Raw genomic sequence first — 16,181 nt, 5'->3', positions numbered from 1 at the left:
AGAGTACAGGCCTTTCACCTCTTTGGTTAAGTTCATTCCTGGGTATTTTATTCTTTTTGGTGCTATTGTGAATGGGATGGTTTTCCCAACCTCTCTTTCTGCAGCTGCATTATTAGTGTATAGAAAAGCAACAGATTTCTGTACATTGATTTTGTATCCTGGGACTTGACTGAATTTGTTTCTTACTTCTAGCAGTTTCTTGCAGGAGTCTTTTGGGTTTTCCGGATATTGTATCACGTCCTCTACAATATGAAGGTTTTACTTCTTCCTTCTGGATTTGGAGGCCTTGGACTTCTTTTTGTTGTCTGATTGCTGTGGTCAGGACTTCCAGTACTGTGTTGGGTAAAAGTGGTGAGAGTGGACATCCTCCTTTTGTTCCTGACTTCAGGGGAAAGTCTTTCAGTATTTCCTGCCGAGTATGATGTTGACTGTGGGTTTTCCATGTAAGTCCTTTATTATGCTGAGGTATGTTCCCTCTAGACCTACTTTGTTGAGGGTTGTTACCTTGAATGGATGTTTACTTTGTTAAATGTTTCTTTCTGCATCTGTTGAAAGGATCATATGGTTTTTAAACTTTCTCTTACTGATTTGACTTACCATGTTGATTGATTTGCAAATGCTGGACCACTTTTGCATCCTGGGAATATATCCCACTTGATTGTGGTGAATGACTTTTTAAATAGATTGTGAGATTCGGTTTGCCAGTATTTTGTTGAGGACTTTTGCAGCTATATTCATCAGAGACATTCGTTCTCTTTTGTTGTGGTGTCTTTATTTGGTCTTGGTATCGGGCTAAGGCTGGCCTCATTAAATGAATACATTTATATCGGTGCACTCAACAATGGCAGGATACATTGTCTTTTCATGTGCTATTGGTATTTCCCAAAACTGACCATATGTTGACCATAAAGCTGGTCTCAGCAAATTTTGAGACAATTAAATAATAAGGAGTAGATGCCCTGGGGCGCCTGGGTGGCTCAGGTTAAGTGTCTGCCTTTAGCTCAGGTCACAATCCCAGGCCCCTGTGATCCAGCCCTGCATTGGGCTCCCTGCTCAGCAAGAAGCGTGCTTCTCCCTCTCTCCCTCCCACTGCTTGTGTTCCCTCTCTTGCTGTCTCTCTGTCAAATAAGTAAATAGAATCTTTAAAAAAAAGAATTTTAAAAGGGTAAATTCTCTGACTACAATGCCATGAAATTATAAATTAGTAACCAGTGATAACTAGAAAATCCCCCATGGGCTTTTCTTTTTTAATTTCTTTTCAGTGTAGCAGTATTCATTGTTCTTGCACCACACCCAGGGCTCCATGCAATACGTGCCCTCCCCAATACCCACCACCTGCTTCCCCCAACCTCCCACCCCCGCCCCTTTAAAACCCTCAGATTGTTTTTCAGAGTCCATACATAGTCTCTCATGGTTCACCTCCCCTTCCAGTTTCCCTCAACTCCCTTCTCCTCTCCATCTCCCCTTGACCTCCATGCTATTTGTTATGCTCCACAAATAAGTGAAATCATATGATAATTGACTCTCTCTGTTTGACTTATTTCACTCAGCATAATCTCTTCCAGTCCTGTCCATGTTGCTACAAAAGTTGGGTATTGGTCCTTTCTTTTTTTTATATTTTTGTATATTTTTTTATTCTTTTTTTTTAATTTTTTATTTTTTATAAACATATGTTTTTTTTTTTTATTCATATTTTTTTTTTATTTTTTAATTTATTTTTTATTTTCAGCATAACAGTATTCATTATTTTTCACCACACCCAGTGCTCCATGCAATTCGTGCCCTTTATAATACCCACCACCTAGTACCCCAACCTCCCACCCCCCACCCCTTCAAAACCCTCAGATTGTTTTTCAGAGTCCATAGTCTCTCATGGTTCACCTCCCCTTCCAATTTCCCCCAACTCCCTTCTCCTCTCTAACTCCCCATGTCCTCCATGCTATTTGTTATGCTCCACAAATAAGTGAAACCATATGATAATTGACTCTCTCTGCTTGACTTATTTCACTCAGCATAATAATCTCTTCCAGTCCCGTCCATGTTGCTACAAAAGTTGGGTATTTGTCCTTTCTTTTTTTTTTTTTTTTTTTTTTTTTTTTTATAAACATATATTTTTATCCCCAGGGGTACAGGTCTGTGAATCACCAGGTTTACACACTTCACAGCACTCACCAAAGCACATACCCTCCCCAATGTCCATAATCCCACCCCCTTCTCCCAAACCCCCTCCCCCCAGCAACCCTCAGTTTGTTTTGTGAGATTAAGAGTCACTTATGGTTTGTCTCCCTCCCAATCCCATCTTGTTTCATTTATTCTTCTCCTACCCACTTAAGCCTCCATGTTGCATCACCACTTCCTCATATCAGGGAGATCATATGATAGTTGTCTTTCTCTGCTTGACTTACTTCGCTAAGCATGATACGCTCTAGTTCCATCCATGTTGTTGCAAATGGCAAGATTTCATTTCTTTTGATGGCTGCATAGTATTCCATTGTGTATATATACCACATCTTCTTGATCCATTCATCTGTTGATGGACATCTAGGTTCTTTCCATAGTTTGGCTATTGTGGACATAGCTGCTATAAACATTCGGGTGCACGTGCCCCTTTGGATCACTACTGTTTGTATCTTTAGGGTAAATACCCAATAGTGCAATTGCTGGGTCATAGGGCAGTTCTATTTTCAACATTTTGAGGAACCTCCATGCTGTTTTCCAGAGTGGCTGCACCAGCTTGCATTCCCACCAACAGTGTAGGAGGGTTCCCCTTTCTCCGCATCCTCGCCAGCATCTGTCATTTCCTGACTTGTTGATTTTAGCCATTCTGACTGGTGTGAGGTGATATCTCATTGTGATTTTGATTTGTATTTCCCTGATGCCGAGTGATATGGAGCACTTTTTCATGTGTCTGTTGGCCATCTGGATGTCTTCTTTGCAGAAATGTCTGTTCATGTCCTCTGCCCATTTCTTGATTGGATTATTTGTTCTTTGGGTGTTGAGTTTGCTAAGTTCTTTATAGATTCTGGACACTAGTCCTTTATCTGATATGTCGTTTGCAAATATCTTCTCCCATTCTGTCAGTTGTCTTTTGATTTTGTTAACTGTTTCCTTTGCTGTGCAAAAGCTTTTGATCTTCATGAAATCCCAATAGTTCATTTTTGCCCTTGCTTCCCTTGCCTTTGGCATTGTTCCTAGGAAGATGTTGCTGCGGCTGAGGTCGAAGAGGTTGCTGCCTGTGTTCTCCTCAAGGATTTTGATGGATTCCTTTCGCCTGCTACTTCTCCGCCATCTTGACTCCTCCCCGGTATTTGTCCTTTCTGATGGAGGCATAATACTCCATAGTGTATATGGACCACATCTTCCTTATCCATTCGTCCGTTGAAGGGCATCTGGGTTCTTTCCATAGTTTGGCGACCGTGGCCATTGCTGCTATAAACATGGGGGTACAGATGGCCCTTCTTTTCACTACATCTGTATCGTTGGGGTAAATACCCCGGAGTGCAATGGCAGGGTCATAGGGAAGCTCTATTTTTAATTTCTTGAGGAATCTCACACTGTTCTCCAAAGTGGCTGCACCAACTTGCATTCCCACCAACAGTGGAAGAGAGCTCCCCTTTCTCCACATCCTCTCCAACACATGTTGTTTCCTGTCTTGCTAATTTTGGCCATTCTAACTGGTGTAATGTGGTATCTCAATGTGGTTTTAATTTGCATCTCCCTGATGGCTGGTGATGATGAACATTTTTTCATGTGTCTGTTAGCCATTTGTATGTCTTCATTGGAGAAGTGTCTGTTCATATCTTCTGCCCATTTTTTTTTATATGATTGTCTGTTTTGTGTGTGTTGAGCTTGAGGAGGTCTTTATAGATCCTGGTTATCAACCTTTTGTCTGTACTGTCATTTGCAAATATCTTCTCCCATTCCGTGGGTTGCCTCTTTGTTTTGTTGACTGTTTCCTTTGCTGTGCAGAAGCTTTTGATCTTGATGAAACCCCATGGGCTTTTAAATTAAGAAAAATCCTTCCTTAGAGGATATGTAACCCAGAGCTCAAAGAAGAAAAATGTTAAATACATACATTTTGAAAGAAAATTAATGAAAAATTGTGTGATAATGCTTTAATGTGTGTACTACAAAAAAAAAAGAAAGGCAATAAAAATAACCTGTGCATCTATTTCAGAAATTTAATAACACAGCAGATTAAACTCCAAGAAAGCAGAAGAAATGAAATAAGGATAACAGCATTAGTAAGTTAAAGATAAACCAAAATAGCCGAGGTTGGTTCTTCAGAAGGGCAACCCAAGTGGCCAACAACCTTGTGGGCCTGAAGGGAAAAGGGAAAAGTTACCTAAAAATCAAAGTCTGGAACAAATGAGGAGCCATAGCTAAGGACAATAAAGATCATTAGTTGAAATTGGAAGGGGAGGTGAACCATGAGAGACTATGGACTCTGAAAAACAATCTGAGGGGTTTGAAGTGGTGGGGGGTGGGAGGTTGGGGGAACCAGGTGGTGGGTATTAGAGAGAGCACGGATTGCATGGAGCACTGGGTGTGGTGCAAAAATATCGAATACTGTTATGCTGAAAATAAACAAAAGAAAGAAAATAAAAGATCATTAGTCGAAATCATGAGCAGCTCTATGTAAACAAATCTGAAGGTTAAGATATATTGTACACATTTCAAGAAGAGACAAATGACACAAAAACAAGCTATCCTCAAAATACTAAATATGTGAAATCTGAAGAAAACAACAACAAAACAATGTCCATATTCTGATGACCCCACCAATTTATTCTTCAAATTTTTTTAGGAAGAAATAATGTCAATTTTACCTACTTGCCAGAAAATAGAAAAGAGAGGAGTCATGTCTCATCTCATTCTATGAAGCCTAAACATTACAAGAGAGGAAGTATACAAGCCAACCTTCCACATAAGCATAGAAGGAAAAAATCACGAATAAAACCCTAGGAAAGCAAATCCAGTTGTATGTGTCAAAAGGATAGTATATCACAAGAATATCAGAACTATTATAGAAATAGAGTGGTTTAGCGCTTGGAAATAAATGTATTTCACAGAATTAATGTATGAAGAAGAAAACCTTGTTACATTCCCTATATATAGATGAAGAAGAACGTATTTCATGAATTTGATTTCTAAAAACTAAGCATCCAACAATGCGGAGAAAAGGGAACCCTTGTGCACGGTCGGTGGGAGTATGAACTGGTACAGGAACTGTGGAAAACAATGTGGAGGTTCCACAAAAAGTTAAAAATAGACCTACCATATGATCCAGCAGTTCCACTTCTGAGTTTGTATCTGAAGGAAACAAAATCACTACCTCGAAGAGATAGCTGCACCCCCATGTTCATTTCAGTACTACGCACAATAGCCATAACTTGGAAACAACCCAAGTGTCTATGGACAGATGAATGGATACAAAAGATTTTATAGTGGGATATTATTCAGTCATAGAAACGAGGGAAATCCTGCCGTTTGTGACAACATGGAAGGACCCTGAGGGCATCGTGCTATGTGAAGTAAGTCAGACAGGCAAAGACAAATACTGTATGATCTCACTTATATGTGGAATCTAAAACAAAGCCAAATACAGAAACAGACAGTAGTTGGTGCTTGCCAAGGGCTGGGGGGTGGGGGATGTGGGGAGATGTTGGTCAAAGGAGGCAGACTCTCAGTTATAAGATGAAAAAGTTCTGGAGTTCCAATATACAGCACAATATTCAGTTCCGATATTCAGTATAGTTAACTATACTGTTACATACAGTTGAAAGTTGCTTAAAAAAAAAAAAAGAAAAGATCTTACATTTTCTCACCAAAATATTATAATTATGTGCTGTGAAGGAGTTGTTAACTAACTTTATTGTAGTAATCATTTCCCATAGGTGTGTGTATCAGATCATCACCTTATGTAAATTTACACAATGTTATAGGTCAATTACATATCAATAACATTGGAAATTTATTTAAACTAAAAATACACATTTAAGATAAAACCTCTAAGCAAACTAGGAATAAAAGAGAACTCTCTTAAACCACTCAGAATATCTTTGGAAAGCCTACAAAAACAGGGGCACCTGGTTGGCTCAGTTGGTTAAGCAACCTACTCTTGGTTTTGGCTCAGGTCATGATCTCATGGGTTGTGAGATCAAGCCGGGCCTTGTGCTCCAGGCTCAGAGGGGAGTCCACTTGGAAAATTCTCTCCCTCTCTCCCTCCCCCTACTCCCCTACTCAGGAGTCCTGTCTCTCTTTCTCTCTCTCTCAAACAAATAATCTTTTTTTAAAAAATTAAAAAGTAAAAGCCTACCAAAACCATTGCAGTTAATCAAGAAATATTGAAAGTCATCCTTCCGAGATCATGAAAAACAAGTCAGTGATCTTCTGTCCCTTCAACCAATGCCATAAAGGAAGAAAAAGTAACAAAGATGGTCCGGCCAGTATAGCCCTAAATGCATACACATGTGAATCGAAGGACATGTATATGAATGTTCTCCACAGTGGCATTTTTAATACTCTGGGACCAGAAACTACTGAAACGTCCATCAGAAATAGGAGGTACCAAAAAAAAAAAAATTGTGGCATATTTACACAAATTGAGATATTACTCAGTAGTGAAAATCCATGAACTCAGCCAACAAACAACAACAACAAAAAGAGGCATAAGTGAAAAATATATTGTTGCCAAAAGAAAGCTAGATTATAAGAGTATGTACTCTAATGATCGTGTTTATCATGTGCCATGAAGTTCACAGGCAGGCACAAGTGAAGTGTTAGAAGTCAAAATACTGGTTAGACTTGCTGAGGCGGCACATAACACTGACCAGGTAAAGGCACAAGGGTGACTTTGGTTTGTTGGCAATGCCAGATCTCTTGACCTGGATTGTAGGTTCTCAGATATTTGTGATGTAATAATTTACTGACTGGTACATTTATGTTTCATGCAATTCCCTTTGGTGTTCTATTTCACTGAAAGTTACAGAAAGATGTTCAATAAGTAGAGCCTCAGGAGTGTACATAAAGAATTGATTCTTTGGTTATTTGTATATTTTCTGACTACCATGCCATTAAACTATAAATTAATAACCAAAATCTTCAGAAAAATCCCTCACATGTTTGTAAAGAAATATCTTCCCGAATACCGAGGGCTCTAAGAAGAAATAACGTTGAGATCAGAAAATATTTTGGACTGACGAAGATGAAAACTCAGGAGACTTTTTGCCTGCTGTAATTATTAAATCTCTTCTCTTGTGATGCTTAGATTTCTCAGGGAAGGATGTCCTGCCTCTATGGGAAAAGGCAAGATGCCAGCGGTTTGTACAAGTTGGGAATGTGGCTAGGAATTAAACTGTTATGTAGATTTTTTACTTAAATCCCTATATTGGGTTTGGATGCCTGCCTTCACCTGAGGCTGAGATCCCGAAGTCCATTAATCATCCATTTATTCCGCACCCCCTCCAGAGAATAAGTATTTGCTCAAACTCCCAAGGGTTTGGGAAAAGCAATTTGCCCAGCCAGAGGTTGCTGAGAGGGGTTCTGGGTTTCTAAATGTGTCTAACTATACTTTAGAACAATCATGTAGTTTATAACCCCCACCATTACCTCTAGCTTGCAGGAGAACATGCCACTGCCAATCTCACCAACAGTTTGAAGGTCTGGTGAGGGAAGGGGGTTTAAAGACCATTGCTTTGGAGGTTTCCTCACTGGTGGGTTAGGACTGAATGCTCATAAATCAGTTAATTCAGACATCACTCATCTGTCTGCTTTCCATCTTCTCATATTTTATAATTACTGTCTCCTCAGCCATCCTTTTTTGTCTTGTGGGGTTAGGCAGCTAATGAAAAGGATCTAGCCAGGAGAGCAGAAGGAGAAATAGATGGAAGAACAAAGAATGCGAAAGGGAATGGATGAAGGATATGAGCAAAGTGCCTCTGGGGCACTTGGAAAGAGGAGCAAGTGTCCAGCGACATGATGAAACAGCTCCTCACTGTGTGTTTGGTGCATGTGTTAGATCTCAGTGAGTGGGTATCTGGTTGGACTTCATGTTCACACCTGGGGTGGTGGAAAGCAGGAGACCTAGGTCCTATTATGAGGGTCCCATCATGCTGTAAATGACGGAAGAGGATAGTTGCCCCCAATGTTAAGGGGAAGACAGTTACCCTAAGGAGGCAATAAGAGAATGCTGGATGCCATAATGCCAAATGCCAATGAACTTCCCTCCACTGAACCCACCACGGAAATTAGTTCCTCTATTGTTCATAGTCATAGCTCCTTGTCATTTAATTCCATATCACTTCTCATAGTTTGCAGATGTAACAATAATGTCTGTGAAGCATTTTATGATGCTGAAAACTCGATATGCATAGCCATATTAGTCCTATCATAATTGGATGAATCAATTCTTAGTCACTCCATAAGTAGCTGGATGGGGGCAGGGGAGGAAGGGTGCAAGGAAGAACAAAGTATACAGAGAAGGAGGAAGAAAAGAGAGGACAGAACACCAGAGGACCAAAATGAAAACCTAAGGTGGGAGCAAAGAGGCCAGGGATTGGCCACGACAGAAGGAGGAGAAACTGAAAGACAAGGCAGGTAGGAGAGAGGGAGGAGTGAGAAGGAGAAAATAAGAAGGTAATGATGTATATTGAAGTGGTCACAGCACAGCCTCACCCACAAGAATCCTGTGGGCCTGCAGCATGATGCAGATAATGGTGGGGGGGGGGGTGGGGGGGTGCGTGCGCGCGCACCTGTGTTTTTCCTGGGTATAATAAGTGCAGGGTAAGACCTGCTAGTGGAAATTGCAAATTCTTTCAATATGAGTGCTTTGCTCAAATCTCTTCCCCTGAGGGCCTTAATGTCAGAACAACCTCTGCTTTTCTCCCATAGGCCAATGCATTACTCAGCTTCAGTTCCCATGGTAACCAAGCTATCTGCTTCCTGTCATGTCTAGGGACTAAGAATGAGACAAAGAGAAAGGCTGGGAAATGTGTCTTCTTCTGAGGTAAAGAAGTTCCTCTTCAGGGATTTAAAAGCACAGTCTATTTAGTTCCATCTTGACCTACGCCCATGCCTGGTGGAGGAGGACAGAAATTACAGAGAGGCCCAGTATGAACTCAAATTCTACCTGTCCATAATGCACCCACATGGTTGGGAGACCTAGGCTTCCTTGCTCCTTAGCCACCTTCCTATCAATAATTTGTCTTACCTCCAAACCACACCCAAGAGGTCCAGGATTGCTTCCCCACAACCAACTTCTCCTCGTCCTACCCTCTAGCCTCTATCGCATGATGGGGGGAGGGCAGTTCCAGTAGCCCCATTTTCTGATGCAAACCTCAGTTCCAGCCAGGTTTCGAAAGCACTGCTTCCAGAAAAGATCCATGATCCACAGTAGGGGAGTCACTCAGAGCAAACAACTTCCTCCTCCTCTCCTCTTTGGCCTGGGAGACCTCTACCCAGATCATGAGACCAGTTAATAAGGCTCCTACTCCCTGTTCCCCTGCCCCTCTTCTACCAGGGCCTTGGAGAGACTGAGGAGGGAGGTCTCTGCCAATCTCCCGATTTGGGATTACAGCAAAGGTACCGAAATGCCTCTTCCCTTTCCCCTTCTCCAGAGTGGCCAACTTCTTCCTTTGAGTTTTCTCCCCATTTCAGAGTCTGGGCAGGCATGGTTTCTGGCAAGACATGAGACTTCCCAGGGCACCAGTTTGTGAGGAGAGACAACGCGAAACTTGAAAGTATGTCCCATCTGCCCCTCCCTTCTCGCCCAGTATTTTAGATATCTCTGGAAGTCCATTTGTCCAGCCTCACTCTCTTCTCCTGGGTCTCAGCTATCCACCGTTTCCCATGTCCTGAAATCCCTCAGTCCAAAATAGTCTGAGGAATCTCATCTCCACTCCTATTGAATAACACACACTGGACAGAATCCAAACCCTTGCCCATTTGTTGTTGTTGTTGTTGTTGTTGCTGTTGTTGTTGCTGTTGTTTTGAGACCCCCAGCTTATGTTTGTCAAGGGAGTTTGCTTCATATCCACTGCCAGTATCCACCTGCCAGCCACTCCTCTAAGTCTCAAACACCTCTCAGGGGATCCCAGTCCTGCTTCGATGCTGCTCTCTGTCTGGATGTGCAGCAGGAGATTCCCTTGGAGTAGGACCACAGTGGAACAGTAATGCAAGGAAAGCAATGCTCTGCTTGATGCCCTTCTCCTGAAATCCCCCTAAACACCACTCTAGACTTTATGGAAGCTGCAGATTTGAAGGATAGGTGAAAAGTAACTAGAGGAACAAGAGGCAATGATAACACGGAACAAAACTACTAGGAAACGATGGCTAAGTATCAATGTTCTTAGAGCCCACAGAAAATCACCCATCTCCTGCTACCCTGACAAAAAGTTAGGCCCTTCTGGGGAGATTCCACTCTGGGTGGACCCCTGTTCCTAGCTTTTATTCTCTGTCTTCAGGACTGAGGAATTTTTCTCGCCTCGAGGAAGAGAAAGTCCTCTCCATTCTCTCCCTCCTATAGGGGATTTATTTTTTCCCTAACAATGGGATCTTTCCACATCTCCAACTCCCTGACTCTGAACATACAAACATACAAAGACTCTCTCTCACACACACACCCCAGAACTAGCAGTGGCACACAATAATCTCGAACCAATACACTTCTCAGCTTTTAAATGAGTCGGTCTAGATTAACCTCTAGTGCTCAGTCTGGATGGATCTCGTGTACTTCAAACCTCATTCCCTGATCCTCTGGCCAATACTGGTTTGCTAATATCTTCATTCTCAATTTGGCCATACACTCAAGGATGTAAGTATCAGCATGTCTTTAAGTAAGAGTATGAAGCCTGGGCAGGTGGGTCATAGTTGTGACAAAGACAGCATCTCCAGTTGATCTAATCTTTATTCTGACCCTTGAAAACTCACTGCTGCAGCTAATCAGTTTCTCTTGCATCTTCATAGTCTTTTGCTCTAGTGGTTATTCCCATCAGCATACCATTGTGCTCCACCATACTCCAATTTAAACAAATGCCTTTCCTCGATCACACTTCCCAACCCATGATTGTTCCAAGTATAAGCTGCTCTTTATAGCAAAGACTTTATCATAAGTTCTTTAAATGAGCTGTCTCCACTTACTCCCCTCTCCCTCCAACACATCTTGCATCGCCTTCTCTCCTCTAAACTTGTTTTTTCATGTTCTTTAACAGCCACCAGGATGTGACATCAAAGTATCATTCCTCTGCTCCTGTCTCACTTCTTAGTAACATTAAGCATGTTGCCTACTTCTTCTTCTTTGATAGCTTTTGATTTTTATGAAACCACTCTCTTTTGGTTCTCTTCCTTCCTGCGTGGATCCTATCCTTTGACTTAGTTATGGGCTTCTCCTCCTCTAAACATCTTTACAGGTTGACACGCTCTAGGTTGGTGCTTTGTATTCTCTTTTCTTCCTTTTGTACATTTTTATAGAAATTTTTAATCAACTTATATACCTTAAATATATACAGCTATTTTTATGTCAATCACACCTCACTCATGTGGCTTAAAAATAAGATAGAACATATTTCTTTTCCCTTTATGACTGTAAATTAAGCAGCTCCCAACCTCTGTATGAATCAGTATGTGATTACAGCAATAGGAAAGTGTACAGGTTTGTTTGATCCAAAATAAATCTTCTTGAGAAGAGGGCACGTATTGCATGGAGCTCTGGGTTTTATACGTAAACAATGAATCTTGGAACACTACATCGAAAACTAAAGACATACTGCATGGTGGCTAACATAAGATAATAAAAAAAATAAAAACATTAAAAATAGATTAATAAATACATATAAAGTAAATTAAAGAATACCAATATAGAAATAAAAATGAACACAACAAAATCAGTAACAAATTAGAATAAATAAGTGAATCCAAGTTTGCAATGTACTGTATGCTGAATTCATTTATTCTCCAGCATTAATTTGGACATGACAACTATTTTAGATGGATATGAGTTTAAGTTTGGCAACTAATGTGGACAGTACTTTACCTAATTTATATGGATTGACATTCTTTCACTTAAGAATGTTTTTTTTTAATTTATTTATTTGACAGAGAGAAATCACAAGCAGATGGAGAGGCAGGCAGAGAGAGAGAGAGGGAAGCAGGACTCAATCCCAGGACTCTGAGATCATGACCTGAGCCGAAGGCAGCAGCTTAACCCTCTGAGCCACCCAGGCGCCCCCAAGAATGTTTGTTTTCCAAAGAACAAATAATCCAATCAAGAAATGGGCAGACGACATGAACAGACATTTCTGCAAAGAAGACATCCAGATGGCCAACAGACACATGAAAAAGTGCTCCATATCACTCGGCATCAGGGAAATACAAATCAAAACCACAATGAGATATCACCTCACACCAGTCAGAATGGCTAAAATCAACAAGTCAGGAAATGACAGATGCTGGCGAGGATGCGGAGAAAGGGGAACCCTCCTACACTGTTGGTGGGAATGCAAGCTGGTGCAGCCACTCTGGAAAACAGCATGGAGGTTCCTCAAAATGTTGAAAATAGAACTGCCCTATGACCCAGCAATTGCACTATTGGGTATTTACCCTAAAGATATATACTTCTGTTTTTAACTTTTTGAGGAAACTCCATACCATTTTCCACAGTGGCTGCTCTGGATTGCATTCCCACCAACAATGCATGAAAGTTCCCTTCTCTCCACATCCTTTCAAATACTAGCTATTTTTTGTCTTTTTGATTTTAGCCATTTTGACAAGTGTGAGATGATATCTCATTGTGGTTTTGATTTTTATTTCCCTGATGATCAGTGATGTTCAGCATTGCTCCATGTGTCTGTTGGCCATCTGGATGTCCGCTTTGGGAAAAATATCTTCATGTCTTCTGCCCATTTCCTAACTGGATTATTTGTTTTGGGGGGATTGTTTGATAAGTTATTTTTTAAAAGAATTTACTTACTTACTTACTTATTTATTCATTCATTCATTCATTCATTTGACACAGAGAGAGAGAGAACACAAGCAGGGGGAGCAGCAGGCAGAGGGAGAGGTAGAAGCAGGCTCCCTGGAGAGCAGGGAGTCTGATATGGGGATCTATCCCAGGACACTGGGATCATGACCTGAGCTGAAGGTGGAGGCTTAACCCACTGAGCCACCCAGGTACCCAGGTAAGTTCTTTACAGACTTTGGATACTAACTCTTTATCAGATATGTCATTTGCATATATCTTCTCATATTCCATAGTCTGTCTTTTAGTTTTGCTGATTGTTACCTTTGCTGTAGAAAAGCTTTTTATCTTGCTGAAGTCCCAATAGTTTATTTCTGCTTTTGTTTCCCTTGCTCAGGAGGCATATCTAGTAAGAAGTTGCTATGGCTGATGTCAAAGAGGTTACTGTCTGTGTCTTCCTCTAGGATTTTTATTGTTTTAGGTCTCGCATTTAGGTCTTTCATTCATTTTGAATTTATTGGCCCAGTTTCATTCATGTCCATGTTGCTCTCTAGTTTTCCCAACACCATTTATTAAAGAGACAGTCTTTTTTTTTCCATTGGATATTCTTTCCTGCTTTGTCGATTATTAGTTGACTATATAGTTGTGGATCCATTTCTGGGTTTTCTATTTTGTTCTTTTAGTCTATTTCTCTGTTTTTGTGTGAGTACTATACTGTCTTGATGACTACAGCTTTTTTTAAAAAAAAGATTTTATTTATTTATTGGACAGACAGAGATCACAAGTAGGCAGAGAAGCAGGCAGAGAGAGAGGAGGAAGCAGGCTCCCCGTTGAGCAAAGAGCCTGATCCCAGGACCCTGAGATCACGACCTGAGCTGAAGGCAGAGGCTTAAACCACTGAGCCACCCAGGTGCCCCAATGACTACAGCTTTGTAATATAGTTTGAAGTCCAGAATCAAGATGCCTCCAGCTTTTTCTTTGTCAGGATTGCTGTGGCTATTTGGAGTCTTTTGTGGTTCCATACAGAGAAAAGAAAGAACTGATAAGTTAGACTTCATTAAATTAAGTTTCTGCTCTGTAAAAAACATTGTCAAGAGAATGAAAAGATAAGTCACAGATTGGGAAAATATATTTACAAATAACATATCTGATAAAGACTGTTATATAAAATATACAAAGAACTCATAATGCTCAACAATAAGAAAAAAACAGCCCAATTTAAAATTGCAGGGGGAGAGGAAACAACAAATATTTGCAAGATGCTGAGAAAGGGGAAATCCTCTTACACTGTTGGTGGGAACACAAGCTGGTACAGCCACTCTGGAAAACAGTATAGAGACTCCTCAAGAAGTTAAAAATAAAGCTACCCTATGACCTGGCAATTGCACTACTAGGTATTTACCCCAAAGATACAAATATATTACTCTGAAGGGGCATTTGTACCCCAATGTTCATAGGAGCAATGTCCACAATAGCCAAAATGTGGAAAGAGCTGAGATGTCCATTGACAGATGAATGGATAAAGAAGATGTGGTTTAGGGGCGCCCGGGTGGCTCAGTGGGTTAAGCCGCTGCCTTCGGCTCAGGTCATGATATCTGGGTCCTGGGATCGAGTCCCGCATCGGGGTCTCTGCTCAGCGGGGAGCCTGCTTCCCTCTCTACTTGTGGTTTCTCTCTGTCAAATAAATAAATAAAATCTTAAAAAAAAGATGTGGTTTATATATACAATGGAATAATTCTCAGTCCTCAGAAAAGATGGATACTTACCACTTACATCAACATGGATGGAACTGGAAGGTATTATGCTGAGTGAAATAAGTCAATCAGAGAAAGATAATTATCATATGACATCATTCACATGTGGGCTATAAGAAACAGAACAGAGGATCATAGGGGAAGGCAGGGAAAACTGAATGGGAAGTCATCAGAGAGGGAGAAAAACCATGAAAGACTCTTACATATAGGAAAAAAAACTGAGGGTTGCTGGAGGGGAGGTGGGTGGGGGGATGGCATTACTGAGTGATGGAGTAAGGAGGGCACATGATGTGGTGAGCACTGGGTGTTATATGCAACTGATGAATTATTGAACACTACATTTGAAACTAATGAAATAAATGAAATAAAAAAATTTTTAAAAAAAAGAAATGAGCTATCAAGCCATGAAAAGACATGGGTAAAACTTAAATGCATCTTGCTAAGTGAAAGAACTCAATCTGAAAAGGCTATATCTTTTATGATTCTAATTGTATGACATTCTGACAAAGGTAATACTGTGCTAAAAATTAAAATAGTGTCTTTTTTAAAATTTTTAAATTTATTTTCAGCGTAACAGTATTCATTGTTTTTGCACCACACCCAGTACTCCTTGCAATCCGTGCCCTCTATAATACCCACCACCTGGTTCCCCCAACCTCCCACCCCCCACCCCTTCAGACCCCTCAGATTGTTTATCAGAGTCCATAGTCTCTCATGATTCACCTCCGCTTCCAATTTCCCTCAACTCCCTTCTCCTCTCTAACTCCCCTTGTCCTCCATGCTATTTATTATGCTCCACAAATAAATGAACCCATATGATAACTGACTCTCTCTGCTTGACTGATTTCACTCAGCATAATCTATTCAGGTCCCGTCCATGTTGCTACAAAAGTTGGGTATTCATCTTTTCTGATGGAGGCATAACACTCCATAGTGTATATGGACCACATCTTCCTTTTCCATTCGTCCGTTGAAGGGCATCTGGGTTCTTTCCACAGTTTGGCGACCGTGGCCATTGCTGCTATAAACATGGGGGTACAGATGGCCCTTCTTTTCACTACATCTGTATCAGTGTTTTTCAAGAGTTAGGAATGAGGAAAGATGAACAGGTAGAGCACAGAGGGGTTTTAGGGCAGTAAAACTACTCCATATGATACTATGATGGTGGATACATGTCATTATATATTTGCCAAAACCTATAGAATGTACAATACCAAGAGTGAACCCTAATGTGTGAATGTACAAACATGGAGTGTAACAAATGTATCATTCTGATGTGGAATGTTGCTAATGGGGGTGGGTTATGCATGTGTGGGGGCAGGAGGTACATGGGAAATCTCCTTACTTCTCATTCAGTTTTGCTATGAAACTAAAATTTCTCTGAAATTTAAGGTCCATTTTAAAAAGCCATATGCCAGGTGCCTGGGTGGCTCAGTGAGTTAGGCCGCTGCCTTTGGCTCGGGTCATGATCT

This window comes from Mustela nivalis (genome assembly GCF_964662115.1).
Source record: "Mustela nivalis genome assembly, chromosome: X".
NCBI lineage: Eukaryota > Metazoa > Chordata > Mammalia > Carnivora > Mustelidae > Mustela > Mustela nivalis.
Note: the sequence above shows the minus strand (reverse complement) of the source record.